Source organism: Leptinotarsa decemlineata, unplaced genomic scaffold (genome assembly GCF_025532065.1).
Source record: "Leptinotarsa decemlineata unplaced genomic scaffold, Ldec_3_MD MMD2_tig00003902_RagTag_RagTag, whole genome shotgun sequence".
Lineage (NCBI taxonomy): Eukaryota > Metazoa > Arthropoda > Insecta > Coleoptera > Chrysomelidae > Leptinotarsa > Leptinotarsa decemlineata.
Window position 1 is genome coordinate 2115666 of NW_027412598.1, and position 24072 is coordinate 2139737.

Sequence of the window (24072 nt, forward strand, 5' to 3'; positions counted from 1 at the left end):
GCAGTCCGAGCATTGTATACTGTATATCCCGTTTTGGTCTTTGTCTTCTTCTTTTTCATAGTTGTTTATTTTTTGTGTTATCTTCGTGTTCGGCTTGTATGTGATGTTGATGTTCAGTGGTTTGAAGACGGTTGTTAGTTTTTTGGTTTGGTGTCCTACGTACGTAAATGCTGTTCATCTTTCTGTTGTTTTGTCTGTTGGGGTGGCTCGATCCTTGTTCTATAATTTTTGTTTCATTCTGTTTTCTAGTTTATCTATTGTCTTTTGGGTGTATCCGTTTTCGTTCGCTATTTGGTATATGACTTTCCGTTCTTTGTTTCGGGCTTCATTGCTGAGTGGTATCCTTAACATTCTATATATGAATGCGTTATAGGCAGCCATTTTGTGTGATGGTGGATGGTTTGAACTTGCGGGTATGGTGGAGCTTGTTTGTGTAGGTTTCCTGTACATTGCCATTTGAAATTGTGTTTTGTTGTGGTTATATCTTATGGTTATGTCCAGGTAGTTAAGTTTTGAGTTGTGTTCTTCCTCAATGCGAAAACATAGTTTTTGATTTATTTCGTTAATTGTTTATTTGGTCTATTCTTATTCCATTGTTTTGTGATATGTCCAGTCCATTGTCAACGTATCTGAACCATTCTCTTTTGCATCATCTGTTTTTATTATTGCTACCTATGGTTTGCAGGTATATTTCGAATATAATGCTAGATAGTGGGGATCCCATCGCTAGTCCATCTGTTTGTTTATAATTTTTTTCTTCAGATTCGAAATAATTTTGATTGAGTATTGTATTTAGACTGTGTTCCATTTGGTTAATGTAGGTTTTGTCTATATTTTGGTGTTTTAGTTTATCAGATATGATGTTTATACTTTCGTTGACTGGTATGTTGGAGTACATGTTTTTTATGTCGAACGAGAATAGTTTAGTGTTCAGGCTGACATTTGTCGTTGAGATTCTGTCTGTGAATTCCATTGAATTTTTGATGATGTGGTCGTTGTTTCTGTTGATTTTGTTTTTCAGTTCGTCGGCTATGATTTTTGAAATTTTGTATGAAGGTGCTTTGGTGAAATTGATAACCGGTCTTTTAAGTTTATTTTCCTTATATATCTTTATCTGTGCGTTGAGTTTTGGTGCTTTTGGGTTGTCGACTGTGTATCTGTTCAATGTTTTGTTGTTAAAGATCTGTTTGTTGGATTTTATTAGGCTATTAATTTGTTTTTCATATTTTGTAGTTGGATCGTGATTCATCGTGCTAAAATCGTTTTTCGTTATATAATTAATCACTTTCATACCTAATTCCTGTTTTTCAATAATAACTGTGGCGTCAGTAGTATAATACTGCCGGTTCTGGGCCTCCCCCACCATTATGACGTATTAATTGCATTTTTTGTTGTTGTTTAGTAAAATCAAGGCGATGTGACCTTGAAGGGTCTGGTGCATAGATCGTTCAGAATTTTTTTCATATGAGATTTTGTGTGTGTGTGTGTGTGACATAGTGACGTAATTACATTTCATTGGTGTGTGTGTGTGTGTATGAGAATGGTGTACACAGGGTTTCATCATGTGCTTGTCTATGTACAAACATACGTCTGCATACTTCGAAGATCCTTCAAGTAATGAATGTTCCATCGGTGTGAGCCCACCAAGTTAGTAGTGGTGTGACGTCAGCAACCATTCAACGGCAAGAGAGCAAGATGTTCACTCCACGTTGTGTGGCTCAGTAACGCGTATTCATCGGTGTGCCCTCATCTCTCTCAACGTGACGTAACGCATCGCTCTAGCCTCGCTATCGATGGTGACACGCAGGTGGCCGAGGACTGTGCTAACGTCTGCCCTCTTCGAGAGCGCAACGACCACTGCCTGTTCGTATCGACATCTGTTATCGCATCCAGTTGGGAGGTGGACTTGGCTGTAACGTCAGGCATCTCTAGTGGGTAGCAAAGTAGGGTGAACTGAAGAGAGTTAAATAACGTGCATTTGTATAGATGATATTGTAGAATCTCGTGAAGTATTAATCTGAAAATTATCAACTTGAGCTGTGCCAAGTTATGGTTAGGGCGAATTGGATAAATATAACAATTGACAGAAATTCTCCCGATTATAGCAAAATTTGACCTCCCATTTCCGCTTTGAAACCTCATTGAACTATTGAGGCCCGCGTCGGACTGCAAAGTTAAAAGTTATAAAATGATTAGAGATAAGTAACAAGTAATGAGAAAAGTTTGTGCCTGTATTTTTGGTCCCGTATGACAAAAACTTGTCGATTTTGATATTGCACGTAGCTTTTGCATTCCGTTTCGACCTTCACAGCATATGACATCAGAGTAACTATAAATGAAAAGTAGGATGTGCCATCACTTTGATCGAAAATGAATTCATTCACCTGTCATTGCCAGATTTACCCGCCAAGTTTAGTTCGACTTTGAAATAAATGCAAGATTATTATCTGCCCCAAAACAAATGCGTAGACTCAACACATAACATTTTACAGGAGAACAGACTGACATTTCTCACGCATATGCATGTCTAACATGAACTAGGTACCACATATTTAATGATGATTCAAAATGCTACACTATATTTTTTCTTGAAATATAATTACATTACAATTTGAAGCAACATAGTAGATGATATTGACGTAACTTCAACTGAAACGTGGGTATCGCCTCACTTTGGTCTCATTTTTTCCACATATTGGCAAAATCTGATGGTGAAGTTTGGTTCAACCTTGAAACTAAATACTACGATTTTCTTCAGGGGCGGGTTTTCATGTATGCCGATGACACAACATTGTGACGTCCCCAGATCCAAATGAAATTGAGAATAAAACGAAACTAGTAATCAATGAATTCGAATGTTGGTGTAGAAACAATCATTTAATAAATAATGGAAATAAAACAACATTTATCCAGTTTTCAAGTAAGTATCAGCGCCCTTTCCAAATAAATCTAGGTTTTGAAACAACAGAATATACAAAATTCCTTGGAGCACAACTTGACAACGAATTGTCTTTCAATAATCACATCGAATACTTGTGCACTTCTCTAAAAAACGTATTTTGCCTTCCTAACAATGGACTTACATTTTTTGAGACATAATTTCTTGGATATATACTATGGTCTAGTGTATTCTAAGCTTAATATAAATATTACCATTTGAAAACACTCATCAGAAATGAATAGAATCTTTATAAGGCAAAAACGCTTCATCAGACAAATTTTTGATCTCAAATAGAGAGAATCTTCTAAGAAAACATTCCAAGATGAAAAAAATTTTACATAACCATGCATTTTTCTTTACAAAATATTAAGCTACGTTCATGTACATTCCCATTTGCTAATAAGAAATGAGGAAATTCACTGTCATCAAAAGAGACGCAGAAACGACTTCCATCAGGAAAAAATAAACCATAATGAGTACAAAGGTTCGCCGCTTTACGCCGGGGCAAAATGTATTAACTTATTATCACACAGCATCAGAAGTGGAACAAATTTTCTCAAATTCAAGAAAAAAGTCAAAGACTTTTTAGAAACGAGTTGTTTTTACTTCCTGATAGAGTATGAAAATAATATTTTTGTGTAACATGTGCTGTTATTGATATATAAAATATATAAGATAAAATATCTTTTGCGGAATGTGACGTGTAATATATACATTCATGTATCAAAAATGATGACTGAAATTTGACTTTGACTTCTCCGCCAATGTCATGGTAGACGGAGATTTGTAGACATGTAGTGTCAACACTTGACATTTTACAGGAAAACAGACTGATATTTCTCACACATATGCATGCCCTTCATGAACTTCCGCATGCTTAAAAATGATGTAATACTTTAAAATGTCACACTACGTTTTTCTTTTCGAAACATAATTTATTACGAATCTGAAACCATATAGTAAATGATATTGATATGATTTCAACTGAAAAGCAGGTTTGTTCTCACTTTGGTCTGTTTTTCCCCCATCATGTCAAGATCTGACAGAGCAGTTTGGTTTGAGCTTGAAACTGAATGTGAGTTTATTCACTGCCCAGGTTATGCTAGACGGAGATTTGCGGAGTTTCCAAAAGAGATGCGTAGGGTCATGCTATTTTGCAGTAGAATAGATTGATATTTCTCACACATGCATATGCTCGCCTAACAAGAACTTTCACGTATTGCAATACAATCTAATCATTTGAAATGCAACACTATGTTGCAATATCTGACGGTGGAGTGTGGTTTGACTGTGAAAATGATGTATCCATGAGAAGTGCAACACTAGGAGTTTGATACAAACGAGCATTCTGTTCCAATACATGAGTTGGATTCGACCTAATATCGATACTTACGATCAGACTAAAGAAGGCGAAAACAAGTAACTCAAAGAATTTTTCCCAAAGATTTTATTCATATTCATATTTGGTCACATTACTTCTAACGCAAAGTTTTCCCCGCTAGGTAGTGCTGTTTCTAATTTACTGTTCGAGGAATATTTTCTGGCGCTCCATTCCGGTCAATCAATTATTGTTGAACCTGCTTCTGCAATTTTGAAAAATGTTTGCTGATGTGATGAAATATATCGCATCTATCTTGAGCCTCATAAAAGATGAATACAAGGAGAAAACAGTGAAGGATGGACTTGAAGAGTGTTATAAGGCTTCTAAACGAATAAAAAAAGATCTGAAAAATACTACTACTATGGGTGGGAAACAAAATCTACTAGCATTCTTGGTCAATATTACAATACTACGTAATCAGATGAAATTTGAGATGAAGGAAGGAGCAGGCCTGATTAGCCGGAAAGAGACAGCCTCTACTCGAGTATATTGGGATGATTCAGAATCGGCTTTCAATTCGCGTATCCGGACTGAAGTGATTAGTAATCTGAAGCATGAGAACCCTACCTCATTTTTAAAGGTTAATATGACATCCGGTGGAAAATTTGAGGTTGTCAAAGGCGGTCGAATCTTCAATGAATATAAGTATTTCACAATATCTAACGCATCCATCCATAGTAACACTGATATGAATATGTGGTTTGAGGAACATGTTATGGAGCCAATCATAGTAAAGTTGAAAGTGTTTCAGTAACGTGACAGAGGTTAGACTTTGAAAGCAGTAGTGAATTTGGGGGTTAACGTAAACAAATTTGTGCCGCAGAGAGGTTCATCATACATTGAACTGCCTTCTCATATCAAACAAAAAATCATGATGATGCCTGCTTCGCTTGGGCCATTGTTTTGGCGTTGTATCCAGTTCCCCATGGACAACATTCAGATCACATCCTATCTTATCCTGACTATTCAAAAGTTCTGAAGTTGAAAGGTATTCACTTTCCGATGACAATTATTCAGATAAATAGTTTCGAAGAGCAAAATGGTCTCTCAGTCAATGTTTACACGTTGAAACTTTTCAAATCCAAGTATACTGTAATACCGCTAAGATTGAGCATAGTAAAAAATAAAAGCAAACATGTGAATCTACTCATGATTCAAGACATGTATTACGATGAAAGATGTGAGGATTCAATAAATGTCTATGATGTTACGTCACCAACCAGAAAACACTTTGTTTGGATAAAAGATCCATCTAGTTTGATAACTAATCAACTCGACAACCATAATGGAAAAAAATATTTTTGCCATAGGTGTTTTCACTGTTTTTCCACGCAAGCTACACTAGATAAACACTTTGAAGACTGCTCGAAGACACAGGAATGCCTACCAAAATTACCTATGGACGGAAAACATATTTTGAGGTTCACAAATTTCAAAAATAAAATTACATCGCCTTTCGTCATATATGCCTAGTGTATTGTGCACAAGATGGCAATAAATATCAACGACACATTTCGGCATCTATTGGATATTATATGAAACGCTCTTATGATGATACACTATCATTTTATCGATCATTTCGTGGTGAAAATTGTATGAAATGGTTTGCCGACGAGATAGGTCAGTTTGCTGAAGATGTTGCAACTGTGTTCTAGTGTCCATTTGATGTAGATATATCAGCCAGCCAGGAAGTATTTTTTCAGGCAGCAACTCATTGTCATATATGTGACAGACCATTCAATATATCAGACAAAATAGTATGCGACCATAATCGTCTAATACCTACAAATACACACCATCACACAATGAGTGCATTATAAACTATCAAGATGATCAAACAATTCCCATCATAACTTATCAGGGTGTGATGCACATTTTGTTATAGAAAATATTGCATTGGATCTCAATGGAAGTGTCGCCATTTGGCCGATAACGAAGAGAAAGTATATCTCCTTCACTAAAAATATTTCTGGTAGCAAGATTCACTTCAGATTTTTCAACTCATTCAGATTCATGAGTTTTTCGCTGGATACGTTAGAATCATATCTATCAGATTTTCCAAATCTCATCTCACAGGTCTCCAACCTCTCGAATGATGAAAAGAAGATTTTGACAAAAAAGGGTGTAATGCCGTATGACTATATCGATTCTTTCAAAAAATTCAATGAAGATTATTTACCCCCTATCGAAACCTTTCACAACAAATTGGAGGAAAAACCGTGTCCTAGGAGATCTTACTCACGTGCCAAGCTGATTTGGGCTACTTTTAATATAAACACATTGGGAAAATATACGGATCTGTATTTGAAGACGGATGTTATGCTTCTGGCTATGTCTTCGAGCAGTTCCGCTCAAGTTGTCATAAAACTTACGGTTTGGATCCTGCCCATTATTTCACTCTGCCTGGCTATACATGGGATGCTATGTTATTCAAAACGAAACAGCAACTTGAACTTCTCACCGATGTAGATCAGTTTTTCGAAAAGGGAACAAGAAGTGGACTGAGTCCAAGCGAAGAGTGACAGCTAATAACAAATACATGGGTGACAATTATGATAAAGCCAAAGCTGACTCATACCCAATGTATTTCAATGTTAATAATCAATATGGTTGGGCAATGTCTCAATATCTACCATACGGCTGGTTTGAGTGGATGGACACCAACATTGATATCACAACTGTGCCTAATGATGCCTCGGAAGGTTATATACTAGAAGTTGATATGGAGTATCCAAACAACATTCACGACATGCATAAGGATTTACCGTTCTGCCTCGATCATGTGGATCCTAAGACAAAAAAATCTCGAACCGAAAGTACATCGGATGTGAAACAATTTAAATTGATGGCTACTCTACAGTCGAAGGGAAAGTATGTGAATCATTACAGAAATCTCAAGCAGGTCTTAGAACATGGTCTCATTTTGAACAAGATTCATCGTGTTCTAAAGTTCAAGCAGTCCACATGGTTGAAGCCCTACATAGACTTGAACACACGTTTGCGAACTGCTGCCTCGAATGATTTTGAAAAGAACCTATTCAAACTAATGAGCAAATGCCGTATTTGATATGTACTGCTATCTTCAAAACTAAATTTTTGTCCCATATTTATAAATATTTGTTTCAGAGAAAACTATGGAAAATCTGAGAAAGCACTCTGATGTTCGCCTTGTAACGAGTTGGGATGGGCGATATGGTGCCGAAACCAGAATCTCCAATCCTCGGTTCAAGAGTTTGACTTTCTTTGATAAAAACTTGACTGCCATTGAATTGGGAAAATCCGAAATATTCTTCAACAAACCTATATATGTTGGAATGGTAGTACTGGATTTGGCAAAGTTGACCACAAATAATTTCCATTATGAGTACATGGCTCCTAGGTATAGAGAAAATTTTTGCGGAGTTCATACTGACACGGACAGTTTGATTTATGAAATTATGAATTATGATCCATATGAGATGATGAAAAATGATTGTCATCAGTATTTCGATACTGGCCATTATCAATCAGATATCATTTACAATATTCCCCGAGCGAATAAGAAAGTGATTGGATTGATGAAGGATGAGAACAACGAAAAGCTTATGATCGACTTCATTGGATTCAGATCTAAATTATACTCAACTAAAACTTCAACGTCAGAAGATCAAATCACTGATCTGAAAAAAATGTTGAAGCAGGAGAATTATGAAAATGATGAAATCAAACAAATTGTGGCCAATTTCGGAGTATCCAAGAAAGCGATGGGCGTTAAACATGATGTTGTCAAAACAAAAATCACTTTCGAAGATTACGTGGCCTGTTTGGAAAATTGTACCGAAAAAGCAATCACACAAGAAATCAATAAAATCCTATAAGCATAGGGTGTATTCAACAGAACAAACGAATATTTCTCTGAATCCTAACGATGATAAACGCTATCTAATTCCCGAAAGCTATCATACTCTTCCATGGGGACATTTACTCAATTGAAAATCTATGAATATTGATCAATAATAATATCAACTACAAATTATTCTCGTCTCACATGAACGATTCTATGTACGAGTGAAAATCACATATCACATTGAAAGTTTTTGTTAACATATTATCTTGTTGCTGATATACAGGTGTATTTTTGTGAGTCAATGCAGAACTATTGGAAAAATGAACCCTACTGTCATTTATTTCAAATTGAACCACACACCTATTTTCTTTCGAGAGAGGGTGGTGTGGAAAAGAGCAAAGAAAACTGTTTCAACGATGAACTCACAACCTGATGATATCAATCCCTTGTCCTCATTTTTTAGGGTAACATTTCTTGGTCTCTTCCTTCGAAGGGCTCATAAGTATCTATTGAGTCGATGTATTTCCTGAAAATATCAAATTCAACTCTTCCATCATATCTTATATAAACAGACAACAATGAAAAATATTTATATATTGTTTAAGATCTTGTTCATTATATCTTTTCGGTTTACATTTTGTAAGAAGTTGTTTTGAGTCATTAGTTAACTTGAGTGTGTTTTTATTGATGTTCAAAATATTATTTTCAATAGAAACATACTTTTTCTATGACATCCATCATCTTTCAGAATCAAACTATAACACAGAGGAAAGATCCATGTCGACTTTATGACGACAGATTGATATTACCAGAAACATAACCAAAATAACCAAAAAAATGGTCATTAAATCGTCTTGTATGAAAGTTATTTGGAAAAATGTGTAACTGAAACTGGTTTTGATCTATTTCAGTTCAAGATCAACTCTAAAATATCTGTTAATTTCTTTTGAATACATGTTGTTGATATAAATAGATGAAATCACACAAAAAATTCAGTTTTGACCAAATTGCGGTATATTTCATAGCAAAGTACTCCAATAATTATGAATCTCGATATTATAGAAAATGCCAAGTCGAACAAACATGTTATTATCAGCATATACCCTTTTCAATATTAGTCCTTGTTGAGATTAAAATCTTCCATAATTACCAATCAACCACATCTATCCTTACACTATTCTAGACAAATATCTTCAATTTCATCAAAAGTCAAATATGGAGCTACATAATCGAAAATTGGTATGATGGAGATTGCGATCATACTGTTCGAATGAAACAATCACATTACAATTGTAGCGAATCAATTGTTTTGCTATTCGTCTGTATTTTTGATCGTATTACATAACATCGATATCTTTATGGCTACACATTGAAAAAAATTTCTCAAATTTGTACCAATATATTTCAAATATGCACTTGGTGTTACGAGGGTTTACTTGATTTTGAGATTTACTGGTGTGTAATTTTTCTGCGTATCAGTAGAATGGCTTCAGTTTTATAAGGAGACTATATCAAGTTCATTTTTTTCCAACCATTCTTAGCTGGAAATAAAGCCCAAACATAACGCATTTATGATTCAATACCAGACAGCCCTGTTTCGACCCGTCATAGCTCTCATCAGTGTGTTACGCTGAATCACAAATTCATTGCTAGAATCAACTGTGATTGAGAACAAGCTATAGCTATAGCTTGTAGCTATAGCTAATAGATGTAAACCCGCTTCTTTACTATAGTAAAGAAGCGGGTTAACATCTCTGTCCACGGCGGGGGTAGAGTTTGCAGACCGGTTTCGGGTCTAAAATGAACGTGAAGTCGAGTGGCCAAAAGAGTGGCCAAACTGCCCGAAAATGGTCTGCAAACTCCAGCCCCGTCGTGGGCAGAGATGTAAACCCGCTTCTTCGCTAAATCTTGTTCTTCAATCACAGTTGATTCTAGCAATGAATTTGTGGTTCAACGTAACACCACTGATGAGAGCTATGACGGGTCGAAACAGGGCTGTCTGGTATTGAATCATAAATGCGTTATGTTTGGGCTTTATTTCCAGCTAAGAATGGTTGAAAAAAAAAACTTGATCTAGTTTTCCTATAAAATTGAAGCCATTCTACAGATACGCAAAAAAATTACACACCAGTAAATCTCAAAATCAAGTAAACCTTCATAACACCAAGTGCGTATTTGAAATATATTGGTACAAATTTCAGAAATTTTTTTCAATGTGTAGCCATAAAGATATCGATGTTATGTATTTAGATCAAATATACAGACGAATAGCAAAACAATTGATTCGCTACAATTGTAATGTGATTGTTTCATTCGAACAGTATGATCGCAATCTCCATCATACCAATTTTCGATTATGTAACTCCATATTTGAATTTTGATGAAATTGAAGATATTTGTCTAGAATAGTGGAAGGATAGATGTGGTTGATTGGTAATTATGGAAGATTTTAATCTCAACAAGGACTAATATTGAAAAGGGTATATGCTGATAATAACATGTTTGTTCGACTTGGCATTTTCCATAATATCGAGATTCATAATTATTGGAGTACTTTGCTATGAAATATACTGCAATTTGGTCAAAACTGAATTTTTTGTGTGATTTCGTCTATTTATATCAACAACATGTATTCAAAAGAAATTGACAGATATTTTAGAATTGATCTCAAACTGAAATAGATCAAAACCCGTTTCAGTTACACATTTTTCCAAATAGCTTTCATACAAGATGATTTAATGGCTATTTTTTTGGTTATATTTCTGGTAATGTCAATCTGTCGTCGTAAAGTCGACATGGATCTTTCCTCTGTGTTATAGTTTGCTTCTACAAGATGATGGATGTCATAGAAAAAGTATGTTTCTATTAAAAATAATATTTTGAACATCAATAAAAACACACTCAAGTTAACTAATGATTCAAAACAACTTCTTACAAAATGTAAACCGAAAAGATATAATGAACAAGATCTTATACAATATATAAATATTTTTCATTGTTGTCTGTTTATATAAGATATGATGGAAGAGTTGAATTTGATATTTTCAGGAAATACATCGACTTAATAGATACTTATGAGCCCTTCGAAGGAAGAGACCAAGAAATGTAACCCTAAAAAATGAGGACAAGGGATTGATATCATCAGGTTGTGAGTTCATCGTTGAAACAGTTTTCTTTGCTCTTTTCCACACCACCCTGGAGTTAGAGCTGCCGGAGCGTTTGATTTTTAGATCGTAAAGGAAAAAAAAAACATCGCCAATAGCCCTATATGAAACCTTTCTCGAAAGAGAGAGGTTTGTGGTTCAATTTGAAATAAATGACAGTAGGGTTCATTTTTCCAATAGTTCTGCTTTGACTCACGAAAATACACCTGTATATCAGCAACAAGATAATATGTTAACAAAAACTTTTAATGTGATATGTGATTTTCACTCGTACATAGAACCGTTCATGTGAGACGAGAATAATTTGTAGTTGATATTGTTATTAATCAATATTCATAGATTTTGAATTGAGAAATGTCCCGAAGGAAGAGTATGGTAGGTTCCGGGAATTAGATAGCGTTTATCATCATTAGGATTCAGAGCAATATCCGTTTGTTCTGTTGAATACACCCTATCCTTATAGGATTTTATCGATTTTTTGTGTGATTGCTTTTTCGGTACAATTTTCCAAACAGGCCACGTAATCTTCGAAAGCGATTTTTGTTTTGACAACATTATGTTTAACGCCCTTCGCTTTCTTGGATACTCCGAAATTGGCCACAATTTGTTTGATTTCATCATTTTCATAATTCTCCTGCTTCAATATTTTTTTCAGATCAGTGATTTGATCTTCTGACGTTGCAGTTTTAGTTGAATATAATTTTGATCTGAGTCCAATAAAGTCGATCATATGTAACGGTTCAAAATACATTTAATTATTTTTTTTATTCGGTTTCAGTTTTACTTTATTTTAGGTATTCATTGAAATCGTAGCCACAGTTCATTTAGCTCGGATGTTAAATGGGTTGCATATTCTTGGTGGACAGATCCATATTCATAAAGAATCACGGGTTGCCGCAGTACAATTTATTTATCAGTTCTCGGTATGGAGAAGGAAAAAAAAACTTTCTTTTTTCTACAAGAGATAAAATTTAAAAACAGGTCGGATTTTGCGAAGTAGCAGTGCTGATGTGTAGGAATTTTTCTGTCGTGTTTCAAATTGAAAATTCTCACAAAATTGTGGATTACTGCACTTCTGCTTTCAAGCAACTAATTGCCTATCGTTTCGTCACTTTATTGTGACCTCAGCGAATAGTTTGCTCTTCGTTACGAAGGATTTACGTAAGCCGATAACAACGTCATCAATCGATACTACCCTCAACCAACCAAAGAGGTAAGGGAAAATTAGAAAGCCGGTAAGGCTAAAGATAATTATAACGGGGAATATTTTTTTTAGGGTTTTAGTTCTATTCTTAGTCTTAGTCTTCGTCCTGGTCCTGGTATCCATGACCCTAGGTTTTACCGTGACCATTCCGTGACCATCCGATTATTGGGTTTCAATTGGGCTCCCAAACGATTATTTCTTCAATATTCCATAACCGGCCGTTCCATATCTGAGACCGCCTGGAGAAATTGCAACCCACGTGCGAATTATTTGAACGTTCGAGTTCCGTAACGACGATTTCGAGTTGGAGGGCTGTGCCTGCTATTCCGTGTGCCGTTGGACAGTGGAACCATCCTCGACATCAAATTATTCAGATAAGCTGCATGATTTTATTAGATTTCTCTTTCCGTTGGAAAGCAAATATTTAGTATATATTCAAAATATCAAAAGTGTACACTCAACGTGATCACGTAGAGGTAACAACAGTTGGTAAAATTTGAGTTATTTCTGTCTAAACAAGATTCTGAAGAAAAGTGTTTGGGGACCAGTAATATAATCTTGTTCAGTTTGTTCCACGAAATTGGTCTATATTCATTTCGTAAAATTTAGAGATACAAATAATAAGAAGAGATCTTTGCAGTTATTTAACTTATGTTGGCTCTGGGAAACAGAACCATAACTAGCTAGTGGAAGTCTCCCAACTTAGACTCGCTCATTTTCTTTTGAAGTTGGTGGCGCCCTATATATATATATTTAATTTTTTTCTCTATCCGGTATAGAGAGTGTTTGAGTTCAACCCACCCTATACCCGACTGAGCTGCCGTGCAATCTTTTGCGCGTGCCTCTTGAGCGTCTGTTACCGAGCCCTTCAGAAATTAGCTAACCTGTTAAGAAATAACTAAGAACCATAAGTTCTTTTTTTTTTTTGTTATTTTCGTTTTGTTTTGTTGGCACGTGGCAACAAAACATTGTTCTCATCCTTCATCAATCCAATCACTATCTTATTCGCTCGGGGAATATTGTAAATGATATCTGATTGATAATGGCCAGTATCGAAATACTGATGACAATCATTTTTCATCATCTCATATGGATCATAATTCATAATTTCATAAATCAAACTGTCCGTGTCAGTATGAACTCCGCAAAAATTTTCTCTATACCTAGGAGCCATGTACTCATAATGGAAATTATTTGTGGTCAACTTTGCCAAATCCAGTACTACCATTCCAACATATATAGGTTTGTTGAAGAATATTTCGGATTTTCCCAATTCAATGGCAGTCAAGTTTTTATCAAAGAAAGTCAAACTCTTGAACCGAGGATTGGAGATTCTGGCTTCGGCACCATATCGCCCATCCCAACTCGTTACAAGGCGAACATCAGAGTGCTTTCTCAGATTTTCCATAGTTTTCCCTGAAACAAATATTTATAAATATGGAACAAAAATTTAGTTTTGAAGATAGCAGTACATATCAAATACGGCGTTATTCATTAGTTTGAATAGGTTCTCTTCAAAATCATTCAGGGCAGCAGTTCGCAAACGTGTTTTCAAGTCTATGTAGGGCTTCAACCATGTGGACTGCTTGAACTTTAGAACACGATGAATCTTGTTCAAGATGAGACCATGTTCTAAGGCCTGCTTGAGATTTCTGTAATGATTCACATACTTTTTCTCTGACTGTAGAGTAGCCATCAATTTAAATTGATGGCTCGGCATATATGACGAAAGGCGATGTCATTTTATTTTTAAATTTTTGAACCTCAAAATATGTTTTCCCTACATAGGTAATTTTGGTAGGCATTCCTTTGTCTTCGAGCAGTCTTCAAAGTGTTTATCTAGTGTAGCTTGCGTGGAAAAACAGTGAAAACACCTATGGCAAAAATATTTTTTTCCATTATGGTTGTCGAGTTGATTAGTTATCAAACTAGATGGATCTTTTATCCAAACAAAGTGTTTTCTGGTTGGTGACGTAACATCATAGACATTTATTGAATCCTCACATCTTTCATCGTAATACATGTCTTGAATCATGAGTAGATTCACATGTTTGCTTTTATTTTTTACTATGCTCAATCTTAGCGGTATTACAGTATACTTGGATTTGAAAAGTTTCAACGTGTAAACATTGACTGAGAGACCATTTTGCTCTTCGAAACTATTCATCTGAATAATTGTCATCGGAAAGTGAATACCTTTCAACTTCAGAACTTTTGAATAGTCAGGATAAGATAGGATGTGATCTGAATGTTGTCCATGGGGAACTGGATACAACGCCAAAACAATGGCCCAAGCGAAGCAGGCATCATCATGATTTTTTGTTTGATATGAGAAGGCAGTTCAATGTATGATGAACCTCTCTGCGGCACAAATTTGTTTACGTTAACCCCCAAATTCACTACTGCTTTCAACGTCTAACCTCTGTCACGTTACTGAAACACTTTCAACTTTACTATGATTGGCTCCATAACATGTTCCTCAAACCACATATTCATATCAATGTTACTATGGATGGATGCGTTAGATATTGTGAAATACTTATATTCGTTGAAGATTCGATCGCCTTTGACAACCCTAAATTCTCCACCGAATGTCATATTAACCTTTAAAAATGCATTCTTTTTCAATGCATTTTGAATTCGTCTCACAAAAAGGGTCTTACAGTCGATCAAAAATGAGGTAGGGTTCTCATGCTTGAGATTACTAATCACTTCAGTCCGGATACGCGAATTGAAAGCCGATTCTGAATCATCCCAATGTACTCCATTAGAGGCTGTCTCTTTCCGGCTAATCAGGCCTGCTCCTTTCTTCATCTCAAATTTCATCTGATTACGTAGTGTTGTAATATTGACCAAGAATGCTAGTAGATTTTGTTTCCCACCCATAGTAGTAGTATTTTTCAGATCTTTTTTTATTCGTTTAGAAGCCATATAACACTCTTCAAGTCCATCCTTCACTGTTTTCTCCTAGTATTCATCTTTTATGAGGCTCAAGATAGATGCGATATATTTCATCACATCAGCAAACATTTTTCAAAATTGCAGAAGCAGGTTCAACAATAACTGATTGACCGGAATGGAGCGCCAGAAAATATTCTTCGAACAGTAAATTAGAAACAGCACTACCTAGCGGGGAAAACTTTGCGTTAGAAGTAATGTGACCAAATATGAATATGAATAAAATCTGCTATTGAGACAAATGTCTTATGGAATCATAGTAGGTATATCAGAAAAATGAATTTCTATGATGATATATTAGTCTGAAACACTATATTTACAACAGTGAAAATGTTGACAAAAATGTTTATCGCGGTATTACAGTACCCAATTCTATAGCGACAAGTTGCATTACTGTATCTTTATCATGCAGCAAGTAAATGTTATACTGATTGAAAGAATAGAGAAACCAATATGCGAAAACTTCATATTGAATAAATTGATCTGAAAAATTCTTTGAGATACTTGTTTTCGCCTTCTTTAGCCTACACTGATCGTAAGTATCGATATTAGGTCGAATCCAACTCATGTATTGGAATAGAATGCTAGTTTGTATCAAACTCCTAGTATTTCACTTCTGATGGATACATCATACTGTTCTGTTTCTGTTTAAAATCTGTTTTTCCGTTAATCAGCTGTCGCTCCCATACGAACGACAACTCTCAGAAGTTGAGAAACTTGTGTGAGCTAAGGACCAACGAGGTCTGACCTTTTAAAGTGTGATTCCTAACACGTTGCAGAATCATCGCAGCTTCAACCAGATAAATTCTCTCGAGAAAAATACTACTACATAAGCATAAGCATGCATGGTGTGAAGCATGCGTGTGTATGTACGAAAAATGTGTGCATTATGTAATATTTGGGGACTCACAAATCAGTATAGCAGGACATCGACATAAAATGACCACGTAGTCAAGTTGAAGATCAAACTCAACTTCAAGGTCAGATCATGAAATGGTGGAGGGGAGGAATCAGTTTTTAGGTTGAAGTGTGGAAATACCTCCTTTTCAGTTGAATACACGCTTACGTCATATGGTATATTGGCTTGAATCTTGGATAATATTGAGTTTTAAGAACAAGATAGTAATACATTTCAAATTGAAACATGTGTATTGCGACATGTAAAAGTTCATGTCGAGAATATATTCAGGTGTGAAAAATATATCTTTTTCGCTGTAAAATGGTGTGTTGTGACTATATGCATTGTTTTGGAGACCTTCCAAACCCCGTTTAGCATGATGTTGGCAAAGAATGGACTTTGTATTCATTTTCACAGTCAAACCACACTCCACCGTCAGATATTGCAATATAGTGTTGCATTTTAAATGATTAGATTGTATTGCAATACGTAAAAGTTCTTGTTAGGCGAGCATATGCATGTGTGAGAAATATCAATCTATTTTACTGCAAAATAGCATGACCCTACGCATATCTTTTGGAAACTCCGCAAATCTCCGTCTAGCATAACCTGGGCAGTGAATAAACTCACATCCAGTTTCAAGCTCAAACCAAACTGCTCTGTCAGGTCTTGACATGATGGGGGAAAAACAGACCAAAGTGAGAACAAACCTGCTTTTCAGTTGAAATCATATCAATATCATTTACTATATGGTTAATAAATTATGTTTCGAAAAGAAAAACGTAGTGTGACATTTTAAATTATTACATCATTTTCAAGCATGCGGAAGTTCATGTAGGGCATGCATATGTGTGAGAAATATCAGTCTGTTCTCCTGTAAAATGTCAAGTGTTGACACTACATGTCTACAAATCTCCGTCTAGCATGACATTGGCGGAGAAGTCAAAGTCAAATTTTAGTCATCATTTTTGATACATGAATGTATATATGACACGTCACTTTCACTAGTTCGGACTTCCATTGTCTACTATATAAAATGATTTGAAATCCCTGGAACAACTAAAAAAAGGAAGAATTAAAAATGAATAGCTGAAAATAACAATTAAATTAAGCAAAAAGAAACCTGAAATGAAATGATACTGAAATAAAATACAAGTAAAATAAAACAATTGAACAAATACAAATACTTTTACTATTATTTCATTTCAGGTTCATTTTTGCTTAATATAATTGTTATTTTCAGCTATTCATTTTTAATTATTCCTTATTTTATTTGTTCCAGGGATTTGAAATCATTCTATATAGTAGACAATGGAAGTCCGAACTAGTGAAATTCATCATGAAACATTGTCAATCACCTTCAAACAAATGACACGTCACATTTTACAAAAGATATTTTATCTTATAGCACTTATATCAATAACAGCACATGTTACACAAAAATATTATTTTCATACTCTATCAGGAAGTAAAAACAACTTGTTTCTAAAAAGTCTTTGACTCATTCTTGAATTTGAGAAAATTTGTTTCACTTCTGATGCTGTGTGATAATAAGTTAATACATTTTGCCCCGGCATAAAGCGGCGAACCTTTGTACTCATTATGGTTTATTTTTTCCTGATGGAAGTCGTTTCTCCGTCTCATTTAATGACAGTGAATTTCCTCATTCCTTATTAGTAAATGGGACTGTACATGAACGTAGCTTAATATTTTGTAAAGAAAAATGTATGGTAATGTGAAATTTTTTTTATCTTGGAATGTTTTCCTACAAAATTCTCTGTATTTGAGATCAAAAATTAGTCTAATGAAGCGTTTTTGCCTTATAAATATTCTATTTATTTCTGATGAGTGTCCCCAAATGGTAATATTTATAATTAGCTTAGAATACACTAGACCATAGTATATATCCAGGAGATGATGTCTCAAAAAATTTAATTCCATTGTTAGGAAGGCAAAATTCGTTTTTCAGAGAAGTGCACAAGTATTCGATGTGATTATTGAAAGACAATTCGTTGTCAAGTTGTGTTCCAAGGAATTTTGTATATTCTGTTGTTTCGAAACCTAGATTTATTTGGAGAGGGCGCTGATACTTACTCGAAAACTGGATAAATGTTGTTTCATTTCCATTATTTATTAAATGATTGTTTTTACACCAACATTCGAATTCATTGATTACTAGTTTCGTTTTATTTTCAATTTCATTTGGATCTGGGGACGTCACAATGTTGTGTCATCGGCATACATGAAAACCCGCCCCTGAAGAAAATCGTAGTATTCAGTTTCAAGGTTGAACCAAACTTCACCATCAGATTTTGCCAATGTGTGGAAAAATGAGACCAAAGTGAGGCGATACCCACGTTTCAGTTGAAGTTACGTCAATATCATCTACTATGTTGCTTCAAGTTGTAATGTAATTATATTTCAAGAAAAATATAGTGTAGCATTTTGAATCATCATTAAATATGTGGTACCTAGTTCATGTTAGACATGCATATGCGTGAGAAATGTCAGTCTGTTCTCCTGTGAAATGTTATGTGTTGAGTCTACGCATCTGTTTTGGGGCAGACAATAATCTTGCATTTATTTCAAAGTCAAACCAAACTTGACGGGTAAATCTGGTAATGACAGGTGAGTGAATTTATTTTCGAACGAAGTGATGGCACATCCTACTTTTCAGTTATAGTTACTCTGATGTCATATGCTGTGAAGGTCGAAACGGAATGCAAAAGCTACGTGCAATATCAAAATCGACAAGTTTTTGTCATACGTGACCAAGAAATACAGGCACAAACTATAGAAAATCGGCCCATCAAAGCAGTTGTCTCTTTCGACAATTTCTAAATTCTAACCAAACCTCAAGATTTTTCCAAATCCTAATATATTTATTTCTCTTCCGAATATGTATTCTGTAATTCAATTTCACTCTCTTCGGTGTTTTCCGTACATAAATTAGACCTAAATAATAACTGTTCTTCTATTCGTCATTATGAAAATAACATTGCACAAGATTCAGATCTTAAATTCCATTGGATAGTTACAAGCAACAAGAATTCACTCTCTGAACTCTTTTTTCTTATCACTTGTGCTTTATTGGTTTGTTTCATGTTGATTCATTTGAAAATATGCAATGAACATTTCTCATTACTTATTACTTATCTCTAATTATTTTATAACTTTTAACTCTGCAGTCCGACGCGAGCCTTAATAGTTCAATGAGGTTTCAAAGCGAAAATGTGAGGTCAAATTTTGCTATAATAGGCAGAATTTCTGTAAATTGTTATATTTATCCAATTCGCCCTAACCATACCTTGGCACAGTTCAAGTTGATAATTTTCAGATTAATACTTCACGAGATTCTACAATATTATCTATACAAATGCATATTATTTAACTTTCTTCAGTTCACCCTACTTTGCTACCCACTAGAGATGCCTGACGTTACAGCTAAGCCCACCTCCCAACAGGATGCGATAACAGATGTCGATACATCTGAACAATCCATGCACCAGACCCTTCAAGGTCACATCGTCTTGATGTTACTAAACAACAACAAAAAAAAGCAATCAATACGTCATAGTGGTGGGGGGAGGCCCAGAACCGGCTATATTCTACGACTGGCGTCACTTTCGAAATATACCTTGAAACCATAGATGAGAAAATCTTAATAATAAAAACACAAGATGAAAGAAATTAACGAAACAAATCAAAAACTATGTTTCAGCATTGAGGAAAAACATAACTCAAAACTTAACTACCTGGACATAACCATAGGATATAACCACTATAAAACGCAATTTCAAATGGCATTATACAGGAAACCTACACAAACCAGCTCCACCATACCCGCAAGTTCAAACCATCCACCATCACACAAAATGGCTGCCTATAACGCATTCATATATAGAACGTTAAGGATACCACTCAGCAATGAAGCCCGAAACAAAGAACGGAAAGTCATATACCAAATAGCGAACGAAAACGGATACACCCAAAAGACAGTAGATAAACTAGAAAACAGAATCAAACAAAAAATACAGAACAAGGATCAAGCCACCCGAACAGACAAAGCAACACAACGATGGACAACATTTACGTACGTAGGACATCAAACCAAAAAACTAACAAACATCTTCAAACCACTGAACATCAACATCACATACAAGCCGAACACGAAGATAACACAAAAAATAAACAACTATGAAAAAGAAGAAGACAAAGACCAAAACGGGATATACAGTATACAATGCTCGGACTGCAACAAATTCTATATCGGTCAAACCAAGAAAAAACTGATCCAAAGGTACAATGAGCACAAAAAGGCATACATAAATCCAACAGTATATAAATCAAACCTTGCAACACACGCCATACAAAACAAACATAATTTCCCCCCACCAGAGAACATAAAACTAATAAAACAAATCAACGAGGGAAACCGCATGGACATTTGGGAAAACTTGAACATTCATGAATTCAACAGTCATAAATCACTTATCGAGGAACAAGTACAAATCAAAACACAACAAGATCTCACATTCAATATATTAAACAAAACCATACACATTCCTAGAGAAGATCTAACACGAAGAAGAGTACCTGATGCAGAACAAATACAGACCTGAAATACCTGAGTTAAGACGCTCTGACCGTATAAAGAGACAGACAACAGGATGACCAGTTCAGTTTGAGGAGTGCCAGATGATGACAGTACTACCAACTGTCGAAAGCGCTCGCAGATAATTAATAGAAGATATAAAGCTTCAAATCCTTTTTGTAGAATTTAATATTGAAATACTCAAAATAAAGGAAAATTAGTTGCATCAATCAATGTATATATATATATATATATATATATATATATATATATATATATATATATATTTATATCAGGCATGTATATATTTAAGGAAAATCAATTTAAGTTTCGGCAACACCGCTCTCGGTTTGATAGAATAAATCTACTTAGTTGAGTGGTTTAGTTTTGAAATTAGAAATATTCGGAACGGCTGGATCGAAAAAAAAATAAGATAAGCGCGGGTGATTCTATTGTATAGACCAGGGGTCTCCAAACTTTGAAGCCTTCGGGCCATAATGATTTTTTCAGTTTGTTCCAAGGGCCAATTTCTGACCTTTACTATATTTCTAGACTAGGATAGTCGCAAAGTGCGTGACCTAAGCAAACTTACGCTTTCTTTGCATTTCAATTATTATTGTGTATTGTGATACTTATGTACTATGTAGTATGTAGTACTATGTACTATCTTTTTCAGCTACTCGCTAGGTAGCTTTAGGCGTAATTAAATATTTGGAATTACCGCGTTGGTTCGAGAAAGTTTTGGTTCTAGCTAGTGTATTCCGATCACCTCGAGATGGTAGTAATAATTGCATATAAAAAGGCTAGCGGCGCAACTGCGAGTTAGTCTTCGGAGGAAAGGCGAAGGAAGCGAAACTGTCTATTGTGAAATAAAGTAACACCCGTCAATAAAAGTATTTTGATTTGACTTATTATTTTAATGTGTGATTGTAATGTATGGAAAAGAAGCGAAAAATCGACAGTGAATGCAGAACGTTCCAAGAAAAATGGAACTTCCGGTATTTAGTGATTGAGTCCAGTAATAAGGCGCTATGTTTAATTTGTAATGAAACCATAACTGTTCTCAAAGACTATAACATTAAACGACACTATGAACCGAAATATTTTCAAAGTTACTCTAAGTAAACAGGAAGTTTGCGGAAAGAAAAATTTGAAGCTTTGAAACGCGGACTTATATCGCAGCAATCTCTGTTTACCGAAGCGAATACTGAACAAGAGTCTGCAACTCGCGCCAGCTTTCGTGTGGCTCTAGAAATCGGAAAACGTAGCAAACCATTCACTGATGGAGAAATGATAAAAGAATGCTTGATTGCAGTAGCCGAAGAAATATGCCCCGAAAAGGTAAATTTATTTAAAAGTGTCAGTTTGTCAGCAAACACCGTGGCTCGGAGGGTGCAAGACATCGCAGAAAATATATCATCTCAACTGTCTGACAAAAATGGACATCATTGGATAGCATTGGATAGCATTGGATGAGTCAACGGATATGTCAGATACTGCTCAGGTGTTGATTTTTATTCGCAGAGTAGATAGAAGCTATGAAGTGTATGAAGAATTTCTTGATATTGATAATATTAGTAGGAGATTTGAGCCGGTTCTAAGCCTCCTCCCACCACTATGACGTATTAATTGCTTTTTTATTGGTTGTTGTTTGGTGAAGTCAAGGTGATGTGACCTTGAAGGGTGTGGTGTATGGATCGTTCAGAAATTTTTTCCCGGTTCTAATCCTCCCCCCACCAATATGACGTGTTATTTGCTTTTTTTTTGTTGTGCAGTGAAGTCAAGGCGTTGTGACCTTGAAGTGTCTGGTGCATGGATCGTTCAGATTTTTTTTTCATATGAGATTTTGTGTGTGTATGTGTGTGTGCACGGTACAGGGTTTCATATGTGCTTGTTTGTCCATTTAAAGATGTGGATGCAGTACACAAGTCAAGATTGGGTCGATGTTGTAGATCTCAAATCATCGGTTCAACATTTGTCGTCTAAATTGAAGGTGTTGGGTGATGGAGCCGAACATGCAAGCAATTATGATATGAGTGTATGCTATGATGGAAAACAAATCGAATTATGCCTTCGTGATGCTGAGAACTATTGGAGTGGTGCAGAAGTTTGTAACAAATTTTTGGATAATGAATTGGAATTGTGGCAACTTTGTGAGGTTATGATTGAACTGAACCTAAGAAGATTCCTGTATAGCCTCCAACCATACTTGCCAGAATGGATTATTCATCACTTTGAATTGAATGATGAAAATCGAGAAGAAATTGAAGATGGTCGCGAAAATGATGATTATGAGGAAGAAGTTATTTTAGATAGTCTGTATGTTCCTGTAAATCATAAATAATGTCAAATAAAAAACTTTGTATTATTTTCATGTTTTATTTATTTAAATCTCATGAAATACAATAGAAAATGATTACAAAACAATAAATATGATATAAGTCAGTTACAAATAAAAAAAAGATCATAAAACAGTATATGATAGAGTGAAAAAAAAGTGTCAATATCTGCTATGAACTGAACCATCCAATGCATTGTATGTTAAAACTGTATCATGCAAAATTAATGCATATACTTTAGTGTTGTCTGGAAACTTGGTCTTCCTCGTCTCAAACTCAATCTTTATATCAATAGTTGATGATTTTGTTGCATTCGGTTGATGGGAACAATCGATGACGAATAGTGGATTCTCTCTAAATTGTCCAATGTCCATCAGAGGTTCACTCATATCTTTATCATAATAACTTCGCTGGAAACTCTCAAAAGCATAATAAGCAGGAGCATCAAGTTTTCTATCGAAATTCAAATTCCAACGCTCATATAGATAAACTTCAGAATTCAAGTATACTCGAATACTATTGATATCAGCAGTTGTGAATTTTGTAATATCCTGTGTTCTATCTTCAGATGTGGTAGTACTTTGGAATGCGATGATGACAAAACGAGGAGTTTCCAATGCGTTAGTTGTTTTGATGGCCCATATGTCTGAAGAAGTCCCACGTAATGATGATAGTTCATAGAGGTCCCACATACGATACGCCAACTTGATTTTGGCATTCAGACCGCTTTTGTTTATTCTACTCAAAAGTTTGAGCTTGTGTTTATC

General features: G+C 35.2%; 1 protein-coding gene and 1 long non-coding RNA gene across 2 annotated transcripts in view; one reads left to right on the forward strand and one right to left on the reverse strand.

The window, feature by feature from the left end:
- The window catches only part of LOC111502941 (uncharacterized), a 158777-nt gene that overhangs the window by 30553 nt on the left and 104152 nt on the right, over positions 1 to 24072 (reverse strand). The gene's annotated exons all lie outside the window — the stretch shown is intronic.
- On the forward strand, positions 12292 to 13096 carry LOC141483715 (uncharacterized). The gene is made up of 2 exons (XR_012466243.1): positions 12292 to 12525; positions 12589 to 13096. It is a non-coding gene; the product is annotated as an uncharacterized lncRNA (long non-coding RNA).